General features: G+C 37.8%; 1 pseudogene; it reads right to left on the bottom strand.

Moving 5' to 3' along the window:
• Positions 1–7,254: 7,254 nt before the first annotated feature.
• LOC140624548 (small ribosomal subunit protein mS33 pseudogene) lies at positions 7,255–8,246 on the bottom strand (annotated as a pseudogene).
• Positions 8,247–13,790: the final 5,544 nt, after the last annotated feature.

Genomic DNA, 13,790 nt, shown 5'->3' with positions numbered 1-13,790 from the left:
TTAGATCACTACCTACCTGAAATTTCAAATACATTAAAGAATTAGGAGACATATAATTGACTATTTTAATAATTCTGGGATAAGGTAGCTAGCTAGTTTAATTATGATATCAAAGAAAAGATAGCTGAAAATAATATTTTTTCTGCTTATATCTAATTATATTTATTTTCTTATTGTGTTACCTAAGAGCAGTGTGAAACAGTAAATTAGTGGTGGGAAATCTTTTTTTTTTCCTGAAAGATTTTATTTATTTATTCACGAGAGACACAGAGATAGAGAGGCAGAGACAGAGGCAGAGGAAGAAGCAGGCTCCATGCAGGGAGCCCGACATGGGACTCCATCCTGGGACCTCGGGATCACGCTCTGAGCCAAAGGTAGGTGCTCAACCACTGAACCACCCAGACGTCCCAAGTGGTGGGAAATCTTATCTCTTCTTGACACAATGTAATTATTTGAGTCTTAACAGCAGGCATGATGTTTTCTGCAGTATTAGTCTTATTCTACGAGAATTTTTTTCATTTAGATTTCAGAATATTGTTTTAAAATCAGACATCTTCGTTGAGTTTCATAAAATGATTTTTGAGAGTCTCTAAGATAAGTATATGATAAATTATATTAGAAGATCTATTTTTATTGATCTATCTTTGCATTTATAGAATAAAAACTTTGTCATGGTTTATTATTCTTTAATATACTTCCAAATCCAGTTTCCTGTTATTATTCTTGGAATTTTACCTCTATGTCACTAAAAGAGTTTGATTTGTTGTGTTTAATTGTGTCTGTGGGTGCACATAAGCTACCTTTACCAGATTTTGCTATTAGGCTTCAGTTATTTTCCTAAAATATGATTTTACCCTCTTCCTCAATTCCCATCTCCCAAGAAAGACAGACTTCTGTAATATAAAACTTTTAATTCTGGAAACAACTTCACCACCTTTATCATATACAAGAGGAAACCGAGAGACAGACAAATTCAGTAGCATGACTTGTATATTGAACTAACACAACGGGGGGGTGTTGTTATAATCACCCAAAAGAAAAATTTATTTTTGTTTCCCGCTCCCCATTCAAAATATGTACCATAGGGCAAATATCCCCCTGCTGCTGGATGAAAAATCTGGGGATGCCATGACTTTGTTGTCATCTTTAGGTAATGATAACTTCTACGCTCCCTTTAACTCACTAAACAGTCTCAATTTGGGATTAGAACACCTCATTCCAAACTTGATTGAGGATTAAATCTTTTCCATTCTCTCAGTCGAGGAGGATTTCAGATAGGCTACTGACACCTGCTAAGTGGGTACGGTCAGCAGCATCTTCTGTCATTGTTTGCTTCTCCTCCTCAGCTTGCAGAGTGGTTTCTGGCTCTTCTGAAGACAGTGTGCAGAAAGGGAGAAAATGAAAGAAAATCATATTATGTAAGATTGCTTCACATTCTGAGTCTTTCTTGCCTGGGAACTTATGTGGATTCTTCAGAGACTCCTGTAGGGTCCAAGGGCAGGCTGCCCCAAGGTGGGCCACTTTGGCATGAAGATTATTTTGAGTTGAAAAGCAATCAAAGCAGCAGATTCAAGCAAAGCTCTTTACTTCCCCACAAATGCCTCAAAGAATTTAGATAGAGGACTTGCTCCAGGAGGAGAGCTATCACCATAGGTAACTACCTTCTGAAGGAGGTAGGAAGGAACCTAGCAAAACCTGTTTGTTCGAAGTTCTCTGTGTCCCACTGATTCTACATGAAACAGCAAACATTTTGTTGGCTGAATGTTTCCTTTTTTTTTTTTTCATCTTTTTTATAAATTACATTCCTTTCCCCTGAAGTCCCACATCCCTACCCCCTTCTCCTTAGCTCAGGATGACTTATATACTTCATTTGGCCTGACTGTCTTTGGAATTATCACATCTCTGTGGTGTCCCGTACATGCACTATTAAATTTGATTTTCCCCTGTTAATCTGTCTCATGTTGATTTGAATTTTATTATGGCTAGAAGGACCTTGAGGGGACAGGAAATTCTTGCTCCCTGACACTCCCTTTGCTGGGCCTTCTGATTGTAGCTATACCAGCCACTTCCCTAGGCGCTGGTCTCATGAGCCTCTGCAGGCTAAGTGCCAAGTGGCACTTCTGAGCAGAATTTGAAGTGACTGAGGTCATTCTTAACCCTTTTGGGCCCAATGAGGAGGAAACATTCACACATTCTGTGCCAGTCATGGTAAGAGAGCATTTCTATGCAATGGACCTCCACTTTCTTTCACCTCAGGCCTCCCGCGTAGCTGCTTGCCTTGAAATTCCTTATCACGTGCCAGATATCAGGATAGTCTGTTGCTAGCCACTGAGAGTCACATCAAGGCTCTGAGCTGTTCTTGTTCTATAGCTGTATAGTGGACGCACAGGCTTCAGCCCATTTACAATGTGATGACAGGTTGGCAGCAACTCTCACCAAAGAAACACCCTCTGGAAATCCACTCTTCACCTTTTCATACTTTCAAACTTAGTGAGGAATTTTAAGAGACCTGAAATAGCTCTTGATAAGTTTTCATGAGGTCAGGCCCTTCCTTTGGAATTTCATACTTACCATGTCCAGGCACCTTAGTTGCAATTTCAGATAGAAAGACCTGCCTCAGAGATCAGTCAAGGCCATCTAGAATGTCAGGGAAGACTGGCACATAGGTCCACAGGTCTATTGATTCCCAGTCAGGGCAGCTCCACCATTTCAAGCTGCCACTTCTTCATTTAAATCATCATTGGCTATTATTACATGAATTTAATTTCCTATGTCTTGCACATCACAGCAGGAATTAGAAGCAAGCAGCATTTCCACATTTATACTTATATTCAAGAAAAATTAAAGTCAAGCTAAAAATTGACAAGTCTTATTGGTAAAATCATCCTGAAGTCCAACTAGTTACTATGGCAGTAACGTCTTTCCAGAAATTAACTATTTTTGATCCTTAGTTATAACACACATATCTATTAAAAATAAGACACCAAAAATAGAACAGTCAAAATTCTTTGCTTTTTGAACTGCTAACACGTATGTTAACTAGATAATTGGTTAATTAATAACTTAGTTCATTTGACAAACTTTTTAAATGCGTTACAAAAATCCCTCTGTAAAATAAGAAAGATTGAAAATAGCCAGGACAAGGTAAGCGGTTTTGAACAAAGTCATATTTACATGAGCTATGCTGTATTAATAGTTATTTTCTATGAAGAATATGAAAATTCCTGTTAATACATGGAACATTATCTTGAAATATTTTTGAAAAATACTGTAAGTGAAGTGGTATGCTGAATTCATAAATACTATTATTATTAATTAGTTTCTTTGGATATAGTCTGGCTTAAATATTCTCCTTGACTTTTATTTATTATAGTTTGATGTTTGGAATATTAATAGTGTGAATTTGGTATATACTTTAATTTGATTTATAGAAAACTTTTGCCCCAACTAATTACCTTGGAAATACATTATAGGTATACTAAAAATAATAATGTATGAATATCTGAATTGTAAAAATATGCAGTAAACAGTAAATATTTATGCCTACTGAAAAGGACCCTTCATTTTAACACATATGTCTCAATAACATTTTAAAATATAATTTGATATGAAAATACATGCTTAGTATAGTCCATTTTATGGAAAGTGTATCTTGATAAATTGATTTCATATACTTGTATCAAAGTTTTGTTCTGTCATTACCTGATCTTTCAAATACATATTTGATTATATATATCATATATATAGTGCCTAGTATGTGCATAATATGGCCAAGTACTATGCAAATAAATAAAGTACACTACCTTTGTCTTCAAGTTTTTAAATTTGTTAGCTAAAGAAAAACTTCCTTTGGAAACACGAAATGATAATTCCAGACAGTAGATAGTTAACAAATAACCATGCAGAAGTAAATGTAATGAGACTCTGCAGAACAGAGAGAGCTGAGTAGATAGAGAAGATGAATAAGACTTTATGAATGAAGTGGAGAATGAGTTCATTTTTCATGACTACAGAGGATCAGAGATGATTGGAAGTGAGGATCCTGAACACACACATACACACACACACACACACATACACGCCACAATCAAAATTATGACGGCATGAATGGCCATACTTTATATTTAGGGGATAGAGAACATGGAAGGAGCAAAAAAGAACAAATAACCAGAAATGTAAATTGGAAGGACATTTTGCATCTACACTATGTCAGTCCTTGATGCTAGGATAAAAGATACTAGATTTATCCCAAGGATAAGATTATTGAGTAGGAATGATAAGATGAAACTAGACTCTAAAGAGTTTTGGAAGCTGGGTAAGCCATCAGGAACTCCTTAGGAGCCGATTGCAAGGGTGGAGATTGCAGAGGTCAAAAGAACTTAAGGTAGTATATGAAGTGAGAAGTGGATTCCAGGTACACTAGATGAAAGAAGCACTGATGGAATAAGGCAGATAGATGTATTCATACGGGGAGCAAGGAGAAGGAAAAAAATCAAAGCACATGTAAAGATACACTAGGAGATACGGTGAGAGCACAGTATACTCACTTCTCTTTTTTCTTTTCCCCTGCCTTTATTATTTATTTATTTATTTATTTATTCATTTATTTGAGCGGGAGGGAGAGAGGGAGGGGAGGGGCAGAGGAAGCAGGAGAGAATCCTTTTTTTTTTTTTTTTTTAAGATTTTTATTCATCTATTCATGAGAGACAGAGAGAGAGAGAGAGAGAGAGAGAGAGAGAGGCAGAGGGAGAAGCAGGCCCCACGCAGGGAGCCGGATGTAGGACTCGATCCTGGGACCCCAAGACCACGCCCCGGACCCAAGGCGGCGCTAAACCGCTGACAACCCCCCCCGCCCCGCCCCCGGACTGCCCAGCAGGAGAGAATCTTAGGCAGACACTGCCCTAGCAGGGGCTCTACCCCACATCCCTGAGATCATGACCTGAGCCAAATCAAGAGTCGGATGCTTAATCGACTGAGCCACCCTGGCGCCCCTCAGCACACTCCTTTCTAAGGCCGGTTAGAAGTTGGCTTTCCCTTAAAAGAGATCCTTGAACTTACTACTTTCATGTACATATATTTAAAAATGACCAACTGCTGTATTAATGTTAATAATTCAATTATAAGAGTTTAGCGTTCATTTGGAATTTTACATGCCAGTTATTCGTCAGTGGAACCAATTTTTAAAAATTATCTGAGGAAAGGTTCCTTACTGGTATAATCTGTTCGGTAAACTGGAAACTAGTTATTTTAGAAAGTTATGTATTGCACAAACTGGACCATCTCTAAGGTTAGAAAATAAAAAGTTTATCATGTGTATCATTAGGCCTATGGATTTCCTTAAAACATTAATTCTTATTTTAACTGCAAATCATGGCTACTTCCTGTAGCAGAAATAATTGCATTTCCATTCACTGAAAAATACAAATACCAAATAAAAAAAATAAAAAAATATAAAAATAAAATACCAAATACCAAAGAAGAAGTACCAGAATTAAAGGACAGCATTTTTAATGTATCCTTTTCTTTAGGATCCTTCCCTAAAGGCCGCACCTATGATTTCCCAATCCTCTGCCCCGCCCCCATCCCCTGATAATGACTCTATGTGTTTCAGGTCCACTTCATAAAACCTAAAGCTTTGGTAATGTCTAAATAAAGGACTGAGTATTAGAAACAGTTGTGGTGTAACGTTTGGGGATGCATTTGCTACAGTTTACTCATATTCTACTTTCGGGTGATGTTGCAGTATAGTCTGACATCCAAGAATCCCATAACACACTGTGAAGTAATTGCACTGTGTGAGCAGAGATCCATCCCAAGTGAGAGGAGGGCATCTATATGCTTTTGTTACCCCTCTAGCCCTTTGCACATAGTAGCAATATTTTTATGGGCCGATTTCTGGTTCCTGAAATCACGAGTACTTGGTTTTATACCATCATGGTGCTAGTGTCAGTAAAGCCAAACTGTCTGCTAAAAACAAAGACATAAACAAATAGAAACCTTGAGAGGCCATAGCTAGCTACTTTTAATCCTTTTCATTGCAAATGACATTGAGCAAAGTTTTTAGGGCCCACGAGTAAAAATCAGACTAGACATGTTGTATTTGCTCTCCATGTGCACTAGGGATTATAGGTGTAGATACGAGTGTGTGTGTGTGTGTGTGCATGTCTGTGTGTGTGGGTGTAGGAAGATTAAAGATGCTAAAATGAGGGAGGGATATGAGAGAGAAATAGGAGCCAAGAATAAAAAGGAAAGAAAAAGAAGTAGCTTAGGTGGGAAGAGAGACTTAGCATTAAAAAAAAAAATCGGTTCCAAACATTTAATACATAAAGTAAGAAAGCTAGACTGAGAGGATGATCTCACAGTGGGGATAAGTCATTTTATAATTTTCCCTAGAGCCCCTGAGAGATCCAGAGAAAGAATGGCCTATCACATGTTGGGACAACAGTATATCCTAATTTCCGAAAGAGCTCCCTGCTTTCTGTTCTTTATTAACATTTTTTTTTCTCACTTATTTAGTTTTTCCTGAGTATTATGTAGGTGGTCAATGTGTATGTGCTGGAGCTGCTAAAGTTGAAGTCAATTTACTGAATACAATTTAAAGTCATCTGTGGAAAAAAGTACATATTACAAGGATTTTGTATATAAATATTGAGGAATATGGTTTTATGAATCACAAATTAGAATCTAATTCAATTGCTAACATTTTTATAGATCTCAGATCACTGTCAAGTAATTTTGCACTAAAGGCTTGTATTCTCCAGAACATAAGAGGTGGTCTTCTGTATCAAAATGATAATAAAAATTAATACATTGCAGACCACATTTATCACGATGAGCACTGAGTAATGCATAGAATTTTTGAAGCACTCTATTGTAACTTGAAACTAATATAACACTGTATATTAACTATATGGAATCAAAATTTAAAACTTTAAAAAAACAAACAAAAAGAACCAAATTAATACAAAATTAGTGTTGGCTTGTCATAAAAAGCTTTATATTTTATTGTCCATGATACTACTTCATTCAGAAATATTTCCTATGAAAAAAAATTAAATTAAATTTAAATTTTTTTTCATTTTTTTTTAAAGATTTTATTTATTTATTTATGAGAGACAGAGAGAGAGAGACAGAGAGAGAGAGGCAGAGACACAGGCAGAGGGAGAAGAGGCTCCCTGCAGGAAGCCTGATGTGGGACTTGATCCTGGGACTCCAGGATGACACCCTGGGCCGAAGGCGACGCTAAGCTGCTGAGCCACCTAGGGATCCTCTGTAGCATTTAAACAGTTTTATTTACGTAATGATATTAATCTTTCACACAAGCCTCAAAGTTCCATGAGGTAGGGACTGTTTTCTCTTGCTAACCATGGTATTACTAGGGCCCCAGTACCTTATGTACAGCAGGTAGTGTACACTCAGTACTCTCTTAGCAGGTACAGCCTTTCCCCCAAATCTAGCTCAGTAGATACTACTCTCCAAGGAGACGTGGACGGTTCAGAAACTTTGTGAGCTTGGTGGTGGAGACAGTGGTTGAAGGGCCAGGGGATGGCAGAGGTAAGGGCTGGTGTAATGGGATCCTGGGGAGATGAAACGATGCTCATTTAACGAGTCTCCTCCCATGATCCCAACCTTCCATTCCCACCCCAAATGAGTCTGTCTTCAACCACCTATGCATTCATTTCTCCAGAGAAAGAGGTAAACCTCACAGTATAAAACCAAAGCCAGAATAACTTTGCAGAATTAGAAAGTGTCCAAGGAACCAGTTACAACTCGACTGAATTGGACTTCAACACAGAAATGATCGTGTTCCTCCAAAAACTCTTCAGTCTTGGAAGCTCACACTCCTCCAGCAAGTAGAAAGATAAATACACCTTCTTCTGTGGTCAGCTGCTGAGGAAGAACTTTTCTCTTCTGATGGACCAGCACTATTTCTTTTTTGTGGCTCTTTTCCCTTCTCCTTTCCTAGGTTTTCCTTTGCCACGAAGCTTCTTGAGACGCAGCTGCTCATCCTTGAAGTCCTGATGCTCATCTCTATAGAGGCCAAGGAAACGTAGTGTCCCCATGAGTGCAAAAGAAGTGTTGTGATTTGGATACCAGTCAGAAGTCTCCTTCCTCTTGGCCAAAGGCTGCTCGCTAAACAGTTTCACCACTTTCATTGATTTGGAGTCAGTTGGCCTGGCAACTTCACCCAACAGCCGGGTGCTCAGACCAGTCATGCGCGAGGCATATTCTGAAAGGGAAGACATTTCCTGAGCAGCAAGAGGCCCTATTCGCGACCTTCCTCTCCCACGCGCCCCTCTCCCCTAAAATTTTTTAAAAAAGAAATATTTCCTATGCAACAGTGTTTAGCAAGATACAGATGTAGGATCAAAACCATTCAGTAATGGACACTTGTTTACCTTATCCTAATTCTTTACCAGATGAACTTAAATTCCAGGGGCTTTCAAAATCTATTACCTTCGGAATAAAAACTGATAAAAATTTTTCAGTGCCCATTTGTGCCCAAGGTCTCTGTCTTCTTAAAGCATACATTATATATTGTCTGATATTACATACTTTTATAAGGAAAATCTTGATTAGAATTGGTGCATTCCCCATAGCTTGAATGAAACCAAGGAGTTTGGTTTGAAAATGCTTTCTCAGAAACCTCGGTATGATTGGTGAGTAGGCAAACACAATTTTTAAAGTTGGCTTGCAGGGTGCCCCCTTGTTCGGATATTCCTTTCTCATCTTGGTTGGAGTTAAGCAGATGCTTAACTAAGCCACCCAGTGCCTGTTTAGAGTATCTCTTAAACTCAGAACTTTGAAAGCTATCATTTGAAATAAAACAAAATATTTAATTAAATGCAAAAAGACTGACTATTAGGGTGTTCTCTTAGGCATCTATAAAACTAATTTATTATAGAGGACACCAGAATAAATCTTTTAACTGGCATTGATTCCTCTCCAGAAATTGATGAAATTTTTAGCCATCGGGACCTACAGTATAAATACAATTTTTTTGTTGATATTTCTTGTTGGCTTTCATGCTTGTATCATAAGTTACTTATTTTCTTTTTTTAAAAGTATTATCTTTATTTCTCTGCATATTTTTAGGTCAAGTTTACAAAACACAAGATAAAGGCAATCCACCGGGGCTTCTTGGTGGCTCAGTGCTTGAGCTTCTGCCTTTAGCTCTGGTCATGATTCTGGGGTCCTGGGATGGAGTCCCACATCGGGCTCCCCCTGGGGAGCCTGCTTCCCCCTCTGCTTGTGTCTCTGCCTCTCTCTCTCTGTCTCTCGTGAATAAATAAATAAAATCTTTTAAAAATATACAAAGGCAATCCACCTTGACTGCTCTTATGTTGCCTCTATCTTTCATCTTGCTCTATGTTGCTCCATTTGCACATTTATGCATGGCATCAAAGTGCTGGTTGGTTTTTATTTCTCTCTCTGGTCAGGGGGAGGATGACTTTTCTTTACCTGTTGTACTTTGTTCTTGATGTCTGAGGTTAACCTCACAAGGTTTCTGTTTCCTCGTGCTCATCAGCATTTCCTTCTCGAATTTCCCTTTGCGTTACATCACTAGGTTACATTTCCCCACCAGCCTCCCAATTCTAACAATAGGTCTTATGTTTCCCGGGCTCTGAAGCATTACTACATATAGTGTGGTTCACAGGTCAGCAGCAGTGGCATCACCTGAGAACTTGTTAGAAAAACCCAACATAAGCTATGCCATTTGCTGAACCAGAATCTGTATTTTAACCAGGTCTCTGAAGAATAACACATTAATAAATGAGAGAAATGCTGCTCTAAAGGATCTGTCCAGCTCTATGCCCTCAGATCTCATCTCTATGTTCTCTCTGGCTGTTCAGTTGCATGAAATAGTCTCCCCACTGATTACTCCACCGTCAAAGCCAGGACCACATCAACCTGGCAACAGCTGTTTGTGTCTACATGGATGCTCAGATTCAATGATCTTTCCAATCTCGCCTCTCAGCCCTTTGGGTTTGGGTATTCATCCTGCCAACTTGGTTGTGAGTGGGAAAAAGAGGACTGTGCCTGGGAAACAATAGATTAGGTGCTTATCTCTGTCATTTTCTGTTCTCATCTTTGAAAATCATCCCCTACAACCCATGTACGAGCTAAAGAATAAATTACACATACTTAATAATGTTACAGCTATCCAGCCACAAAGCTTCCAAGTTTCATTCTTTTTTGTCTCCCATCACAAGTGGAGTTATTTTTGTATTAATCCAGCTATTTCGGTTGAGAAAAACAGTCTCATTGGTAGGACTGGACATATTATTGGCACAATAATCTCAGAAGAGGAGTAATCTATTCTGTGCTATGATAGGGAATGAAAGATGGCTCTACAATCTTATTCCTAGTCTAAATCACAGTGACTTGATTGTTAATTCGGTTAGGACGTGGCATGCTCAAGCTTAAGCATAATGCTGTACTGTGAATGCTCTTATACTTGATAGTTTTCCATATGTTTTAGAGCCCTGGGACTGGCCAAGTGACATGAAGTGATTTTTTTTTTAATTTTTATTTATTTATGATAGTCACACAGAGAGAGAGAGAGAGAGAGGCAGAGACACAGGCAGAGGGAGAAGCAGGCTCCATGCACCGGGAGCCCCACGTGGGATTTGATCCTGGGTCTCCAGGATCGCGCCCTGGGCCAAAGGCAGGTGCCAAACCACTGCGCCACCCAGGGATCCCATGAAGTGATTTTAAAAAGAGAAAGAGGTACCCATACATTTCAGTGTAGAACTGTCATGACAGAGAAATGGGCTATTGTTCCTCATTTGTGCCTGTTTCTTCTTGGACATGGCAACGATCTTGGACACACAGTGAATGTACAACCAAGAAGTGAGGAAGAGGTGGATGGCATCTTTTTTTTTTTTTTTTTTTGTAGAAGGATGTTCAAAGTTAAACAATTCAGAAAAGAAAGTGAACAGATAAGATGTATTATGGGTCATGATGTATCAGAACTACATATATAATGAGGTAGTCTCTTACAGATTGTGTAGCAGGTTGCTGATATACAAGTAGGTCGAGAGGGTTCAAAGCTTCTAATGGATCACATAAGGAGGAATTCTTGGGGCTACTGGGTGGCATAGCTGGTTAAGAGTTGGACTCATGATTTTAGCACAGGTCATAATATCAGGGTCCTGGGATTGAGCCCCACATTGGGGCTTCACACTCAGCAAGGAGTCTGCTTGAGATTTTCTCTCTCTCCCTTTGCCTCTCCCCTTGCTCTTTCTCTCAACAAATAAATAAAATCTTCAAAAGGAATTCTCAGCATTCTTGTCAATTAAGAATTCAGAAAGTACATAATTATTGGGTCTGATTGCTATGAATCACAAGCCAATATAAAGATGCAAATGTGTAGGATAACTAACACAAGTTACGTTTCATAATGTGTTATCTTTCATTTCCAAAGGAAGTTGTACTGTTTCCCCAGACTGACATAAAAATCTTTTGTAAACTCTATGAGTAAATAGCATTTATTCACTATTCATACATAAGAAAAACATGTTATTACAAAAAATAATGTTTTTAAGTATTGGGTTTTTATAAAATGTAATTAAAGCAATATTAAATTTAACATGAATTACATTTTAAATTAAACTATATTTCATATTAGTGTTAGTTTAGGACTTCTGATTTTGAAATTGTGTTGTTACCTATTTGCAAAGACACTCAAGCTCATGATTTTAAAATGCAATTTCTTTCTACAGATGTATAAAGAATGTAAATTCAGGCATGTATAATGTTTAAAATTAAAAATTCATTTGGAATGATATATTCTCCATATATGATGAACTTTTTCATGGCTTTGATATTAGTTACCTTGACTCCTATGCTGAAGAAACCCTAAACACAACATTCCCTGATGACAGTTCTAGAGACACTCTTGGTTGTTGCGGTTATGGAGGAGAACTAATGTTGCTTATTGGACAGGAGGTAGGATGTTAGACATGCTATACTTCACAGTGTCTACAAAAAAGAATTGTCCTGAACACTGCACAGTCTTCAAATATTCCTCCAGGTAGACATTTAGGGAGTTGAAAATCCTGTTGGTAATGATTGGAGCCTAGAACCTATTTCAATTTACATATTAAGAAGAAGAACATCTGCACAGTTTTAATACCTGCAAAATTTTCTAAGAATGCAAAAACACATATACGACAAGAGTAATCAAAATAATAAAATTTCAGTGCTTGCAATTTGGTTTGGAATTTTACCAAGATTTAGCTCACCCTCATGGAAAATCTTGTCAATCATCAGCAACAATCCTTCATGGTATTTGAGTAACTGACTATATACCCTGCATTTTGTAGCTCTGTGTTCATGACAAGTTTTAAAGGGGGGAGTGTCTAATTACTTTCCTGTATTATCTAGTATAGTTGTTTCCAAGTGTTTAACATATCAACTCCCTACCACATATGTACATATTCCATCAATTACTGATTTTCTTTCATTTGTTCTTTATATTATAGTTAAGGCATTGAGTTGATGTTTAAAAGTTATCTATGTAGATTAAGTTTTACTATCTGTGAATTTTAGTTCAGGGTAGTAATGCGAGGATTGAGATATGTTTATTAGAAAATGGGGTGTATTTGGTCTGATAATGTTGAGAACAACTCTCCTAGGAGCATTTTGTCTCATGGAGATTTATGTCTCCTAACAGGGCAATTGTTCACCAAAAGTTTACCCTGTGGGAGGGCAGATGTATGTAACATGGAAAAAAGGTGGAAGGTGTGGGAGTTGATGCACATTTATTTGTTGTGTGATTTGGAGTGAATCAATGGACTTCTCTGGGCCTGATTTTTCTTTCTATTAAAGTGTTGGAATTGATGAGCTCTAAAATCCCTAAGACAACATTTTATTATGGGTAGAAATTTATTTACATGGTGTAGAATCTACATACAGAAACCTGCATATTTCATTTGCAATATTCATAGTTTTTAATGCTGCATTTGAACCTATAAAATCATATGAAATTAGCTTTTATATACATAAATTTTTCACTAAGTAGTAAACCACTTACATTTTATTTTGAGGAATATATTAGCCGCATGATAAATATTTATAATGACTGCAAGCTCTTCCTTGGCAAAACAGTACCATGAGTTTTCATTTTTATTACACATGTAAACATACAGTTACACATCTATATGATAGTAGGTGCAAAGGTGTGTGTGCGTGTGTGTTTGTGTGTACACATATTTAGATTTATCTCTGATATTTTTTTTTTTATCTCTGATATTTTGAAGGGTATATACAGCTGTGCATATTCATGGTTGATTTCCCTAACGCCCAGACAAGCTTTTGTGAGTGAAATGTATACATGGTAATATATGAGAAAATTAGTTGTCCCCGGGTCATATTGAGAGTTGAGTTGGGAAAGGGTACACTCATCTTTATTTTGGGGGCCGGCCGGCATCCTCTCCTTCAATTTCCATCTCCACCCTCCCTCAGCCAAATGCACCTTGCCACCTTTCTTCTTTAAATTATCACGAGGAGGCCACAGATGAGGAATACTTCACTGCAGGTGGTGATATGAAGCTGACAAGTAGTTTATAAACTAGCCCTACCCTATTGCTTGGAGAAGCTTTATAACTGATTGTTTTAATACCAAAGTGACACCAAAGGGGGTCAAGTAAATAAATATGCAAGCCTCACCAGTTCAAAATAATAAAATTCCAATGTGTGCAAGCCTGCTTGTTGAACATATGTTTGAGGCACGGCTAAGCCATCTGGCTCAGTGTCAAGCATTTACACCAACTGCAGTCTTACAG

This window comes from Canis lupus, chromosome 34 (genome assembly GCF_048164855.1).
Source record: "Canis lupus baileyi chromosome 34, mCanLup2.hap1, whole genome shotgun sequence".
In the NCBI taxonomy this organism is placed as follows: domain Eukaryota; kingdom Metazoa; phylum Chordata; class Mammalia; order Carnivora; family Canidae; genus Canis; species Canis lupus.
Note: the sequence above shows the minus strand (reverse complement) of the source record. Positions and strands in the feature narration are given on the sequence as shown.